The 15,799-nt window shown below is 42.1% G+C and overlaps 1 pseudogene; it reads left to right on the forward strand.

Annotated features, from left to right (window-relative positions):
- Positions 1-1,841: 1,841 nt before the first annotated feature.
- On the forward strand, positions 1,842-14,369 carry LOC147610730 (uncharacterized; annotated as a pseudogene).
- Positions 14,370-15,799: the final 1,430 nt, after the last annotated feature.

Genomic DNA, 15,799 nt, shown 5'->3' on the forward strand with positions numbered 1-15,799 from the left:
GTCAAAGAGCCAAGAGTCAAGCCCAAGAGCAAAGACCAAGATCCAAGAAGCATTTAACAATGTGAAGAAGGACACGACATCGACATGAAGAATGAAAGAAGCAATAAGAGATCTTCATTAAGCAAAACCAAGGAGATCTCGAGCCAACAACAACACTAAAGGAGCTACCAACCACTACCCAACCTAAATCATATGTTATAAAAGTCACCAAATGAGTAGGCGAATTGATATGTTTTGAGAACACTCAACTTGCAAAGAGTAGCCAAAGTAGCACTATGGGAGAGTGAAAACTGTTATGGAAATGAGAATTGTGGAATTAATTATGGAATTATTTGATATTTTATACGATATTTATGGTATGCTCATTTGCCACCTGGTCGTGACTGGCTATGTGCGAGAGCATGGAGCAGTGGTCGCATTGTGTTGGTGGGTGGATAAGCAAGATTTAATGTGCCTTGTGTTTTTGGTGAGCAGATCAGTGCACGGAGTAGCGTGGGTGCGATGGATTTTGGCGGGTGTGCAATCGTTGTACTTTGATGTGCAACAATGGTCACCCGCCCATAGTTTCATTTAATTGCTATAATTTTAATGTAAAGAGACTAGCTTGGGGACCAAGTTATTTTTTTGATATTAATGGCCCAAAGTGGAATGTATCAAGCTATATTTGTGAGCACTTGCTTTTTGCTAATACATAAATACATGCATAAGGAAGCGTGCTCACTCATGCATGGGGGGGGGGGGGAAGGGGGAGATTGAACGCACTCTCTTTGTAGTGCATAGTTGCTATATTTATCTTCTTCTTGTTTATTTGAAAGCTTAAAGCTATGGTTATGGAACATTATTGATAGCATTGGTATCAAAGCTCATATTCTATTGGTTATCTTGTCACATCGTACAAAGCCTCCTCATGCCCATGATGGAGCGGTCTCTTTTCCTACCCTTAAATACAAGCTATTAACCAGTGGTTTTTTTTCTCTCTTCCTTGAAATTTGTGGAAGCCTTTTATTTCATCTATACCTTTTACCGTGTACCATAGAATTGGGTGCAGTACGGATGGCCAAGGATAACGGCGTATGGAAGGGCGCCATCTATAACACTAAAAAGTGAGCGATCAACGGCCCTCGCAGCCACCATGACGGCGCGAACTGCGAGCATCGTCACACAACTCCAACCACTATAACAAGGTGGGAAACATCCACGGGTGCACAAGGGCTAGCATAACAGCGCCACCGCTACAGCATAGCAAGTATCACAATTGCTCAGCCCACAATCAAAACTACGGCCATAGCCGTGTTCAAGGGCTCTTCCTCAATCATCCAAGTATCCATCCTCCCTGGTTTCTGGCTATGTAGAGCAAAAACTACTCTCCAAATCCGCTTTCCATCTTCGGTGGTTTTACTCCCGCGGCCTACTTGCCAACATCAGTATACATGGATGGGGTCATGCTGTCGTGAAGCTTCCTAAACCACCCTCCATCTGGCGATTGGCGACAATCGAGCATCCTCTCAATATCAATGGTGGCTGAGCATTTACCTCTACTACAGAAGGTCGTCACTTTCTTTTTTTTCACAGGGTTTTGATAATCTTATTTCACAAGCCTAATAAAGCCTTTGAATCACCCTTTCAATTGAAGCTTTTGATTGAAAGCATGCCTTTTTATTTTAAGCTTCCCAAACCTCTTATTTTAAGCTTCCCAATTCTGTATTCCTAGCCATTTTTTTCCCAAGCCTTTTGATTTTCAAACTCGGATTAAAGCCTATCATACGGCTTTTACATTAAGCCTTCCAACACTTTTTATTTTGGTCTGTTTGACAAACTTAATTCATCGATGCTCGGGTAACTTCCACTCAGCTTTCAATTTTCTTCATCATGCCGTCATCAAGCGACAATTCGTTGCAACATAACTCCGACATGGATACTCCTTTGCCTGATGCTACACTGGAACAACAAATTTATTTGTTGCAACAACAACTTCAAGATGCAGAATGCCAATTACAAGACTGCGACAAATGATTGGGGGATTTGGCTGCTGAAGATGACCGAATTGCTAAAATTTTGAGAGCCGCATTCAACGCTCAACAAACCCGCAAAGAACAGAAGATAAGTCATCGCTCATTTACTTTTTCTTGCTTTGATGGTCGCAAAGATGGAAAAATTGTTTTATCATGGTTGAGTCAAGCTGTATGTAGCAGCTATCTCGGTTGCCTCTCATGGGGACTTGTCTGCCATGCGTGATTTGTATCATAAACGAATGCGAAGAATTTTTTTTTGAGCATGACAAAATTAAGTGCGCCACCAACCACATGAATGATAAAGCTGCTTTATGGTGGAACGTGCTCCGCAATAGCATTGATCACCCTACCACTTGGTCCTCATTTCAAGAGAAGGTCAAATAATCATTCTTACCACCTCAATTTTATCTTCATGCATGTCACGCATGGTCAAATTTCTCATGGATTGAAGGAGAAAACGTGAGCCAATATACTGAGCGTTTTTGGCAACGCCTCTTACTGCTTCGCATGCTTGAAGATGTGCATGAGGATTCACTTAAACGCAAATACGAAGATGGTTTTCAACGTGGTATACAAGAAAAAATCAATACTTTGAAACCCTCTTCACTCTATGAAGCAATTTCTGTCGCTCACATGACGTGGAGAAAGAGTTTCAATCTATTGCCCAAATGGTTCGCTCTTCTCAAAAGGCTACTCAAATTCGCCAACCCCACAAGAGGCAACTCAAAATCGACAATTGTCTTGGGTAACAAATAATCGTAACTTTCGTAAGCCATTTGTTACTCTACGCAATGACACTTTTAACAACGCTCGTGCACCCACTTTTCCAAATAAAAATGTATCTAATGTGGCTAACTCCAAGCCAAATGATGTAAATTCAATGCTAGCCACAATAGCGTGCACGCACCCCGTGTTGACTCGCAACACAAATATCTCATATTTTGCTATAAATTCCATAAGCCGAGCCATAAACAATCTCAGTGCCCTGCTAAGCTTCCAAAGGACAATCCTTCATCGGCAAAACTCCACTATATTGAAGAGGATAGCGCTATTGATGATCTCAACTTCGCTCCAGATTGGACTGAAGATGCTCTTCAATCCGAGGTGAACAACACAGAATCTATTGATCCAGGTATGCCTTCCTCAATACATGCTTTATTGCAAATGAAAGGTCATATAAATGGTTCTGAAGTATCTGTTTTACATGACGATGGTAGTTCCCATGACTTCATCTTAGAAAGACTTGTTAGGAAACTCCAACTTAAAACTTCTCCTTCTGCTTATAAAGTTAAATCTTCTTTTCAAGGAACTAGTACAATGGCACACGTGAAATAAAAGATCTCGAAATTTCTATTGGTCCTTGTAGGGAAAAACAAAAATTTCTTATTGCACCTCTGCACTCCACATATATTATTCTTGGTATGCAACTTAGACACCAACATAATCCACAGATTGATTATCATACACACACGATGTCTTTCAATTTCAATAATCAATCGATCTCTTTATCTAGTTACTCTTCTCTTGAAATGTTTCCACTCATCTCTCACACACAAGCATGTCGTGCATTGAGGAAACATGAGAAAGCATACATGATTTATGTTAATGAAGTGGAAATGAAAGAATCTTCTCTTTCACCACAACACCAAAAATTTCTTTCTTCATTTAATGATTGTTTTGCGGATAACTATCCTCCCCATCTACCTCCTTCTTGTGGTGACTTAGACCATAAAATGAAATTTTCTTATTGCACCTCTGCACTCCACAGATATTATTCTTGGTATGCCATTTAGACACCAACATAATCCACAGATTGATTATCATACACACACGATGTCTTTCAATTTCAATAATCAATCTATCTCTTTATCTAGTCACTCTTCTCTTGAAATGTTTCCACTCATCTCTGTCACACACAAGCACATCGTGCATTGAGGAAACATGAGAAAGCATACATGATTTATGTTAATGAAGTGGAAACGAAAGAATCTTCTCTTTCACCACAACAACAAAATTTCTTTCTTCATTTAATGATTGTTTTGCGGATAAAATATCCGCAAAAGAGAATTTCTTTCTTCATTTAATGATTGTTTTGCGGATAAAATATCCTGTGCGCTTGTCTTGCTTATGCAGAAAAATAATAAAACTTTTAGGATGTGCATAGACTATAGAGCACTAAATAAAGTGACTGTTAAGAACCGCTACCCAATCCCTAGAATTGATGACCTATTAGATAAATTGAAAGGTGCAAGTGTATTTAGTAAAATTGACTTAAAGTCTGGGTATCATTAAATCCGTATGGATCCTGCTGATATAAGACTGCTTTCCATCAGGACATTATGAGTTTTGTTGTCATGCCCTTTGGTCTCACTAATGCTCCCACCACATTTGCACGCATGATGAACAATTTTTTAAACAGATTATCAAAACTTTGTGATTGTTTTCTTTGATGACATTCTTGTTTACAGTCACTCTGAAGAAGAGCACATGGATCACTTAAGCATTGTCTTTGATTTATTAAGGAAAAATCAATTATATGCTAACCCTGACAAATGTTCTTTCTTTCAAACTGAGATGGAATATCTAGGCCATATAGTTTCGGTCGATGGTATTCGAGTAGATTCTAAGAAAGTCCAAACCATTCAAGGCTGGTCTACTCCTAAAAACACCCATGAAGTTAGATCTTTTCTAGGTCTAGCAGGTTTTTACCACAAGTTCATAAAGAATTTCTTGCTCATTGCTCTCCCATTGACTATCTTGCTTTGCCAAGAAGACAGTTTTTCGATGGGGTGACAGTTAAAGAAAATCCTTCGAAACTTTGAAGTATTTATTGACCCATGCACCTGTCCTACAACTACCTCTGACTTTGATTGTCCTTTCTTTTTAGTTGTCACAGATGCTAATGGATCTGGCATAGGCACAGTCCTCATGCAAGATGACCATCCCATATCTTATGAGAGCCGCAAGCTCAAACCCAATGAAGCCAAGTATAATACCTATGACAAGGAACTTTTGGCTATTGTCCATGCCATCAAAATATGGAAGCATTATCTCATGGAATATGAGGTACTCACAAAGATGGATCAACAAGCTATTAAAGCACTTGTTGACCCAATCTTTAATATCGGATCACCATATCCAATGGGCTTCTTTTATCCAAAAATTTTACCCTATGATCCAATATCCACGAGGCCGCGTTAATGTAGTTGCAGATTCTCTTAGTCAGAGACCTTTTGATGATAACCAAAGTTCTCTTTGTAATTCTAATTCATTGATGAACTTAAACATGCTTATTTGAATAATGTGTCTGCTATTCAAGTGCAATCTTTTGATGCCATGATTGACTCATATGTTGATGATCCTAATTTTTCACCTACATGGAATGCCATACATGCTAACAATTCTTTGCAACTAAATGATTATTTTTATGCAAATGGATTTTTGTTCTTTCAAAAGAGACTTTGCATCACTGCACCCATTTAGAGAGCTAGAAATAAGTGAGATGCATACTCCTGCATATTGTCATGTTGTCACAATGAATGACAACCTTGCCATCAATAGGCCCACCCAAATCAGCCAAGAGACTCTTTAACCATACTCTTTCACATGTAGCAATGGCTCCACCCCTGTATTCAGTCTCTGTACTAGATAAAGCAACAGTAGGTTGCTTCTTGATGCTCCAACTCACCACTGTACTTCCAAATCTAAAGGCATAACCACTAATAGACCTCCTGTCATACGAGCTACCTACCCAATCTATGTCTGTGTAGCTGTGTACATCCAAGCCTTTACCATGCTCATAAAGAAGACCATAATGTGCAGTGGTCTTTACATAACGCATAATGCGTCTCACTGCATCCAAATGAGGTTTTCTGGGACTTTGCATAAATTGGCTTACTAGCCCCACAGCATAACTAAGATCCAGGTGTGTGTGAGTCATGTAAATAAGACTGCCAACCATCTTTCTATACATAGATGGATCATCTATCTCTTCACCAAAATCAGCCCGCAGCTTCACATTCTGCTCCAAAGGTGTACTCATTGGCTTACACCCTGTCATCCCATATTTTGCCAACATATCCAATGCATATTGGCGTTGCACTAACCATGTCCATGCATGGTCTTTGATCACTTCAATCCCAAGAAAATATCTCAATTCACCCAAGTCTTTCATATAAAACTGCCCACTCAATGCCTTCTTGACATGCATAACATCTGTAGCATGATCTCCTATGTGACAATCAAGTCATCTACATAGATGACAAGCAAGACAATCCCATGATCTGTTTTCTTCACATAGAGTGAAGAATCTATTGAAGAAACATGAAATCCAAGGGAGATAAGATATCGGCTTATCTTATCACTCCAAGCACGAGGTGCTTACTTCAAACCATTTAATGCTTTCCTTAATCTGCATACATGAGTGGGGTACCTTAGGTGTATATATCCTTCTGGCTGTGCCATATAAACTTCCTCTTGAAAATCACCATTTAGAAATGCATTTTTCACATCCATTTGATGCATTTCCCAACCATTTGCTGCAACCATAGCAATGACTGCTCTCACTGTTCTCATCTTTGCAACTGGACTAAATGTTTCATCATAGTCCAAGCCTTGGGTTTGTGCATAACCCTTAGCTACCAACCGTGCTTTATGGCGCTCAATGGAACCATCTGATTTGCATTTCACCTTATAAAACCATTTGTAACCAATGACATTTTTGCCTTGTGGTAAGGCAACCAAATCCTAAGTTTCATTTTAAACCAATGCGTCCTTCTCAACATCCATTGCCTTCTCCCATGCATGCTTCCCAATAGCTTCTGTATAGCATGTAGGTTCCACATGCTTCACCAAAGAGGTCATATATGCGTAATGCATAGCAAAGTCACGATATGTCAACCTGTCAACTGGATACTGACCCTTTGGGATCTCCGCAATGCATGTGGATCACTATGAACACCTGTCACTCTAGCATGTGGAGGCACATATCTAGATCTTGCCTTGCACCTGGTGTGCGTAAAACTGGTATGCCAAGTTCCTTATCCAAACTTTCTGAACTTGACGACTCATAACCTGTAATGCCAATTCCTTCAACCTTATTTTTCCCTTTATCTATCAGGTTGATTTTCTACATGAACAGTGAAGTTTTTTGAGTACTTTGGAGTATCTAGAATACTTATTAGAGTGTGGTTGAGCACTTGCCAGTTTGGAAAGCAAGCAAGGTTGCCATTTCCTAAAGAAGGCAACATGAGTAGCAGGCCACTTGAGATAGTTCATAGTGATGTATGGGGTCCTACACAAAACCCATCCATTAAAGGCAGCCTATATTATGTGACATTCATTGATGATTTTAGCAGAATGACTTGGATTTAATTTCTCAGAGAAAAGTGAAGTGTTGGGAAAGTTTATGGACTTCAAAGCTTTTGCAGAGAAACAATATGGCTCTTGGATAAAATGTTTGAGGACAGATGGAGGTGGTGAATACACCTCACATGCTTTTGAGAATTTCTTGAGAAAGCATGGCATAAGAAGGCAGTTAACTTGCAGGTATACACCTCAGCAAAATGGTGTTGCGCTGAGAGAAAAAATAGAGTCATTTGTGGTGATGTGGCCAGGGCGATGCCCAATGAAAAGAGCATGCCAGATTATTATTGGGCAGAAGCGTATGCCACAGTGGTGTATGTACTTAATAAGACACCCACAACAGCCATACATGGAAGTACGCCATAGATGCATCTTACAGGTTTTAGGCCCAACGTTGGACACCTCAAAGTGTTTGGTTGCATAGCTTATGTGCATGTGCATGTGCCAGACGAGAGAAGGAGGAAGTTGGATCCTAAGGCAGAAAAGTGTGTTTTTGTTGGGTATGCACAAGATCGCAAGGCAGATAAATGTTACAATCCACAAACTAGGCAAGTGGTTATCTTATGAGATGTGGTGTTTGATGAGCTTGCTAGTTGGTACAAGGCAAAGGATGAGGATGTCATTGATTCCATTGATGCTGATGTGCATGTGAACTTGCCACAAGTTCTATTTCTATGTCTGGGCCAGCAGAGTAGTTTGAGAGTAGCACTATACATCCATGGTCAAGACGCTTGCCACAAGTTCTATTTCTATGTCTGGGCCAGCAGAGTAGTCTGAGAGTAGCACTATACATCCATGGTCAAGACGCTTGAGACATGAGAGTGTGAGCACTAGGAGTAGTGCTAGGACAAATTCCTCTTACATGGAGTTGATGGACACTATTGCTAAGCTAATGAATGCCTGGTTGCTCAATTTGGACAAATATTGAAGAAATTAGAGCCAAATTACTACTGGTTTTTCTGGTTTTTTTGGTTTTTCCCAAACAGAGAAAGGGGTTTTCAAAAATTGATATGTACACATGTCAGATGGTGTTGATACTCTACATTGAGGTTGTTTAGGTGTCAATGCAAGTTGCCCATACTTGATTGCACCACTACATTGTTGGAAAGTGCATCAAAGCAAGGTATCCCGGACTACGTGAGACAGTTCATCTTGGATGCATACAGGTTGATTGCACCACTACATTGTGATTTGGAGCCTTGGAAAGCGCATCAAAGCAGGGTATCCCGGACTACGTGAGACAGTTCATCTTGGATGCATACAGGTTGATTTTCTACATCAAATTTGGAGTTTGTTGGCTACCTTGGAGTATCTGGAACATTCATTGGAGTGTGGTTGAGCTGAGGAAGGCTCATTTACAGATTTGAAGTGTGCGGAAGGTGTATGCATTGAGCAAACATGTCGGATAATCCAGTTCAGATTGTTGGTGAAAAGCTTGATAGGAAGAACTTCCAGGCATGGAAGTACATGATAAAGAGTTTCTTGAAAGGAAAAGGATTTTGGAATCTCATTACAGGTGCTAAGCCTGAGCCTGAGCTACCTTGACAACCTACACAGCAGCAGCTTGCTCATAAGCAATGGTTAGAGAGAGCATTCAAAGTGCTGCATTATCTGTCTATATGTATTTCTGATGCTATGCTCATACACATACAGGATGCTGAGAATCCCAAAGATGCATGGGATACTTTGGTCAAGATGTTTGATACAGATACGAGTGCTTGCAAGTCTCAGTTGTTGCGACAGCAAATACATAATGTGAAAAGGAATAAAAGGAGCATATATGATTATGTGCAAGAAATCAAGAAGTTTGCAGATGCATTGGCCACAATAAATGCCCCCATGCCTGATGATGATTTGGTGGATATTACCTGCGCGGTCTTGGCAAGGAATATAAATCTTTTGATACATCCATCTCGGTTCGGAGTACAGGTTTACCGGACTTTGATGAGTTGGTTTCCCTCTTACTTGTTGAGGAAATCAAACTCAGTGATTCATTTCTGGATGCATCTACTAGCCATGATGATGGCAGAAATCAGGCTTTCTACTCGCAGAGAAGTTTTAGAGGCAGGGGCAGATTCGCATCACGTGGACGTGGTGGTAATGGTCGTGGATGGCAGGACAGATCTCCACAGCAGAATTTTCAGCCTTCATATGGTGCTCGAGGTGGTCGTGGATATGCATCTCAGCGAGGCAGAGGTAACCCCCGTGGTAGAGGACGTTAGCAAGGCCAACAAAATTCTATGTAAGATGTGGAATGCCATTATTGTGGCAAATATGGTCATATGGCGAGAGATTGTTTCCGCAAACAGAATGATTTGAGAGGGGGTAGAGCACAATGTGGTGGTCATTATGGTGGAAATTATGCACAACATGGTGGTGGAAATTATGCATCAAGCAGTAATGATGGCACTGCAAATCATTTGTTTGCTATGAAGCATGTTGTGGGTTCTATGACAACAAATGCTGAGAATGATGACACATGGTATATGGACTCAGGAGCATCAAACCATATGACATGTCATAGTGAATGGTTTGAGCATATGAAGCCTATGGATGTAAAAGGCTATGTGGAAACAGGTGATGATACCCAGCATGTCATTACACATGTTGGAAGTGTACCATTGGTCATGCATAATGGTCAAACAAAATCTATGTCTGATGTATTGTACGTGCCTTCTATCACAAAGAGCTTGGCCTCAGTTGGTCAAATGGTGGAACAGGGATTACAGGTTCGTTTCAACGAGCATGGATGCTTCATTGAAGACTTCAAACATGGATGTAGAGTCATTGCTAAAGGAAAGAAAGAAGGCAGATTGTTTAAGCTGGATGCTGGAATTCTTGAGCTAAAATCAGCCATGTTCTCTAAAAGTAGGAATGTGATACAGGACATTGATATGTGGCATAAGAGGATTGGACATGTCAATATACAGAGATTAAAGAACATGCAAACAAGAGGCATTGTCAGTGGATTGCCTAGGTTCAAATATGATGGACATATGCATGTTTGTGAAGCCTGTCAGTTTGGAAAGCAGGCAAGGTTGAGGTTTTCTAGAGAAGGAAATATGAGTAACATGCCACTTGAGATCGTACATAGTGATGTATGGGGTCCTGCACAAAACCCATCTATCAAAGGCATTTTATACTATGTTACATTCATAGATGATTTCAGCAGGATGACATGGATATACTTTCTGAGAGAGAAGAGTGAAGTGTTGGAAAAGTTCATGGATTTCAAAGCTTTTGCAGAAAAGCAATATGGCTGTTGGATTAAATGTCTGAGGATAGATGGAGGTGGTGAATACACCTCAAAGGCTTTTGAGCATTTCTTGAGGAAGCATGGAATAAGAAGACAATTGACTTGCAGGTATACACCTCAGCAGAATGGTGTGGCTGAGAGAAAGAATAGAGTTATATGTGAAGTGGCTAGGGCGATGCTCAATGAAAAGAGCATGCCAGATTACTATTGGACAGAAGCATGTGCTACTGCAGTGTATATACTGAATAAAACACCTACAGCAGCCATTCATGGAAGCACGCCAGAGATGCGGCTTACAGGTTACAGGCCAGACATTGGACACCTCAAGGTTTTTGGATGCATAGCTTATGTACATGTGCCTGATGAAAGAAGGAGGAAGTTGGATCCTAAGGCAGAGAAATGTGTATTTGTTGGATATGCACAGGATCGAAAGGCATACAAATGTTATAACCCACAAACTAGACAAGTGGTCATCTCACGAGATGTGGTGTTTGATGAGCTTGCTAGTTGGTACAAAGCAAAAGATGAGGAAGTCATTGAGTCACTTGAGGCTGATGTGCCTGTGAACTTGCCACAAGCAAGTTCTAGTTCTAATACTATGTCTGGGCCAGCAGGCAGAGGCTGAGAGTAGCAGTGTATGTCCATGGTCAGGACATTTGAGACATGAGAGTGTGAGCACTGGAGTAGTGCTATGGATAAAGGAAAGAAGAAAGTCGAAGGAATTGGAATCACAGGTTATGAGTCATCTAGTTCAGAGAGTTTGATGAGGAGCTTGGCATACCTGTTTTACGCACACCTGGTGCTAGGCAGGACAGATATGTGCCACCACATGCTAGAGTTACAGGTGTACAGAGTGACCCCCATGCATTGCGGCGATCCCAGAGGGTCAGATATCCCGTTGGAGGTTGACATATAGAGATTTTGCTATGCACTATGCATATATGACATCTATGGTGAAGCATGTGGAACCTACATGCTATACAGAGGCTATTGGAGAGCATGTATGGGAGAAAGCAATGGATGTTGAGATGGACGCATTGGTCCATAATGACACATGGGACTTGGTTGCATTACCAAAGGACAAGAATGTTATTGGATGTAAATGGGTTTACAAAGTGAAGTGCAAATCTGATGGTTCTATTGAGAGACATAAAGCAAGATTGGTAGCAAAGGGTTATGCACAGACCCAAGGATTGGACTATGATGAGACGTTTAGTCCAGTGGCTAAGATGGGCACAGTGAGAGCAGTCATTGTTATGGCTGCAGCTAATGGCTGGGAAATGCATCAGATGGATGTCAAGAATGCATTTCTGAATGGAGATCTACAAGAGGAAGTGTATATGGCACAGCCAGAAGGGTATGCACACCCTAGATATCCCACTCACGTATGCAGATTGAAAAAGGCATTGTATGGTCTGAAGCAAGCACCTCATGCTTGGAGTGATAAGATGAGAAGATATCTTATCTCACTTGGTTTTCAGATTTCTACAGTAGATTCTTCACTCTATGTGAAGAAGACAAAGCATGGGATTGTTTTACTAGTCATCTATGTGGATGATTTGATTATCACAGGTGATCATGGTGCAGATGTGATGCATGTCAAGAAAGCTTTGAGTGGGCAATTTGACATGAAAGACCTTGGTGAGTTGAGATACTTTCTTGGAATAGAAGTGGTCAAAGATCATGCAAGTACTTGGTTAGTACAGCGCCAATATGCATTGGATATGTTGGCAAAGTATGGCATGACAGGGTGTAAGCCTATGAGTACACCTTTGGAGCAAAATGTGAAGTTGCGGACTGATTATGGTGATGAGCTTGATGATCCATCTATGTACAGGAAGATGGTTGGTAGTCTCATATACATGACTATCACACGCCTAGATTTGAGTTATGCTGTGGGGCTAGTAAGCCAGTTCATGCAGAGCCCCAGAAAACCACATTTGGATGCAGTGAGACGCATCATGAGATATGTGAAGACCACTGCACATTATGGTCTACTTTATGAGAGTGGTAAAAGCTTGGACATACATGGCTACACAGATGCTGATTGGGCAGGTAGCTCATATGATAGGAGGTCTACTAGTGGATATTCTTTTACACTTGGAAGTGCCGTGGTGAGTTGGAGTAGCAAGAAGCAACCTAGAGTTGCTTTATCCAGTACAGAGGCTGAGTACAGGGGTGCAGCCATTGCTACTTGTGAGGCTATATGGTTAAAGAGTCTCTTGGCAGATTTATGTGAGCCTATTGATGGCAACGTTGTCATTCATTGTGACAACATGAGCAGTATACAGTTGGCAAAGAATCCAGTGTTTCATGCGAGGACCAAACACATAGAGGTCCATTATCACTTTGTCAGAGAAAAGGTGCTGGATGGTACAGTTGATCTTCAGTATGTGAAGACTGATGAGCAGGTGGCTGATATCTTCACAAAGCCACTTAGCAGGGAGAAGTTTGAGTACTTCCGGACTATGTTGGGAGTACATGGGATGAGCTTGAGGGGGAGTGTTGAGAGTCTTGATATCCCAAGCTCATCTACATCTTCATCGGCAGTACATCATGAGCTTGAGAGGGGCTGTTGAGATTCAAGCTCGATGTCAGTGGTGTGAGCCTGCTATGCTATGTGCTGGCAAATTAGGTAGGAACATGTGTGAGACATAAATGACCGCGTGTCCCCAGTGTGTGGACATTAGCTAGGGTTAGATGAGTGTAGACACAACTCATAGTGTGTTGTGTGGATTATGGATTTGTGCATTATGCTTTGTGTGAGAGTTGAGATGGCTTCTCTCTATGGCTAGGGTTTGCAATATACATTAGGGTTTGCTCCTGTGTGTGAGTCTTGATATCCCAAGCTCATCTACATCTTTATCGGCAGTACATCATGAGCTTGAGAGGGGCTGTTGAGATTCAAGCTCGATGTCAGTGTGAGCCAGCTATGCTATGTGCTGGCAGATTAGGTAGGAACATGTGTGAGACATAAATGACCGCGTGTCCAGCTGGTCATAGTGTGTGGACATTAGCTAGGGTTAGATGAGTGTGGACACAACTCATAGTGTGTTGTGTGGATTATGGATTTGTGCATTATGCTTTGTGTGAGAGTTGAGATGGCTTCCCTCTATGGTTAGGGTTTGTAATATACATTAGGGTTTGCTCATGTGTGTGTGTCTCCTTCCCCTCTATCGTTCTTTCAACATTCCCCTCCACCTCGCCTCTCTCCAACCTCTCCACTCGCTAAGCGCCACACCCTAACACTCAACACATAGTAGTGTGCTCCCTACCACGCCACAGCTAGAATAGCTTCAGTGGCACAGGATGTTGAAGCCTACCGCAAGGCTATTGAAGAGCAGTAGCAGTGCCGCACATAATTTTTTGATCAGAATCTCTACAAGACACCCCCTCCCCTCCCCCTCCCCTCCTCACTTCTTGGAAGCCGGTACCTCCTCCCCCGCCTCCTCCTCCCAGCGCAACGCCTTGGAGACCCTATGCTGGGCACTTATCGGCAACTTCTTCTCACAGGAAGCATACTCCAAGGGTATCCATTCCACCCATGGTGCGGTACCTAATTTTGCCTAGGGCTTCTCCAGCTTAGCCACCACCACAAGCTCATGACACAAATGACTGACTACATGCATCAACAAGAGCAAGTCACAGTGGCGCAACACAACTGGCGCAGCACAACAGATGCTGATAGCAAAGTTCAACCACCACCACCACCAGTAGAGCTAGGAGGCCCTCCATGAGGCCACCTTGGCAAACCATCACCTCCAAAGGGCCCTAGAGGACCATGAAGTCACCCTTGCCAACACACTGGCCTCTCTCACAACACTTTAGCCTCAGCTGCATGCCGCCCAAGATGCCGAGCAGTAGGCCCTCCATGCCCTCTCCCTCAGCCAAACAGAAACCCATGACCTTTGACAGAGAGTGGCCCACGTAGAAGACGATAACCGCATCATCATCCTTGCCAGCAGTGGAAGTCGCCAAGGGTGCCTTGCATGACAAAGAGACCCATCTAACACCCATTTACACTAACTAGCATTGGTCATGTTAACTATCATAAGTAAAGAATTTCTTACACTAACTAGCAACTCCAAGCTAAAGAAGCCTAGGCCATCCGACCCCGACCCACCCCCTCTAGCCCTGTCCCTAGGGCGGTCGAGAAGAAGGTAGATGTGCTAATGGACACAGCCACAACGCTCCCTACCCTCACTATTCCTCCCCACCAAAACCCCACCCAACTCCTATATCTTAACTTCGGAGCCATCCGCCTCAACCTCCTCCAAAATAATGAAAAGATGCAAGGGAAAGGAGAGCTTGGCTTTTGCAAGCACACACACACTCACACTCACACAAACCCTAGAAGAGAACACACAAGGTGAGAGGTTAAAAATTCTTCTTCTTCTTCTTACCACAACAAAAGGGGTCTACAAAGAAGATAAAGCGACTAACACACATAATAGAGTATATACAAATGGTCCATAATGTGAACATACTAAGAGGAGTGGGTAGGTGAGTGTAAAATCTCTGACGAAGATATGTCGGTGCCAGCTACCAAACCCGCCAGTGATGTAAATGTCGAATGGCCATGCAGGCGCCTCGTGAGTGTCAGCTCATGTTGAGCTTGACATCTCAACACTCCCCCTTAAGCTCAACTCCAGCTCATGAAATCCAAGCATATCTGGAAATCTACAGAGCTTCTCAACTCCCAAGGCCTTCGTGAGAAGATGTCAGTGACCTAATCATGTGTGCTGACATAGGCTAAGTTAATGTCGCCTGCCAAGACTCTCTCCCTGATGAAGTCGTAATTTACCTCAATGTGTTTCATTTGCACATGGAAAACTGGCAAACACAAAGGGGGAAGAGTAGATGAAGCTCTTACCCTCGTACAGACAAAGTAAGCATTGTCACTAAACAATGCTCGGAAAATAGGGGAGCACCTACCATGGATGACACAACCTTATTGGTAAAACTTACTGATGGAGCCACCACAAGGCCCATAGGCCTCCTAAGGGACTTCAAGATCAAGATTCTTGGTACCAACTTCCACCACGCCTTTGTGGTGATGAATTTCGGCCAATAGTGTTAAAATGCAAGCAAAGTGATGAGCTATGGTGGATCAAATGCAAGAATCAACATCATTAACAAAGAGATTCGACGATGATTAAGACGAGAT

Source organism: Cibotium barometz, chromosome 48 (assembly GCF_041138505.1).
Source record: "Cibotium barometz isolate CiBa-2024 chromosome 48, ASM4113850v1, whole genome shotgun sequence".
NCBI classification, from domain to species: Eukaryota; Viridiplantae; Streptophyta; class Polypodiopsida; order Cyatheales; family Cibotiaceae; genus Cibotium; species Cibotium barometz.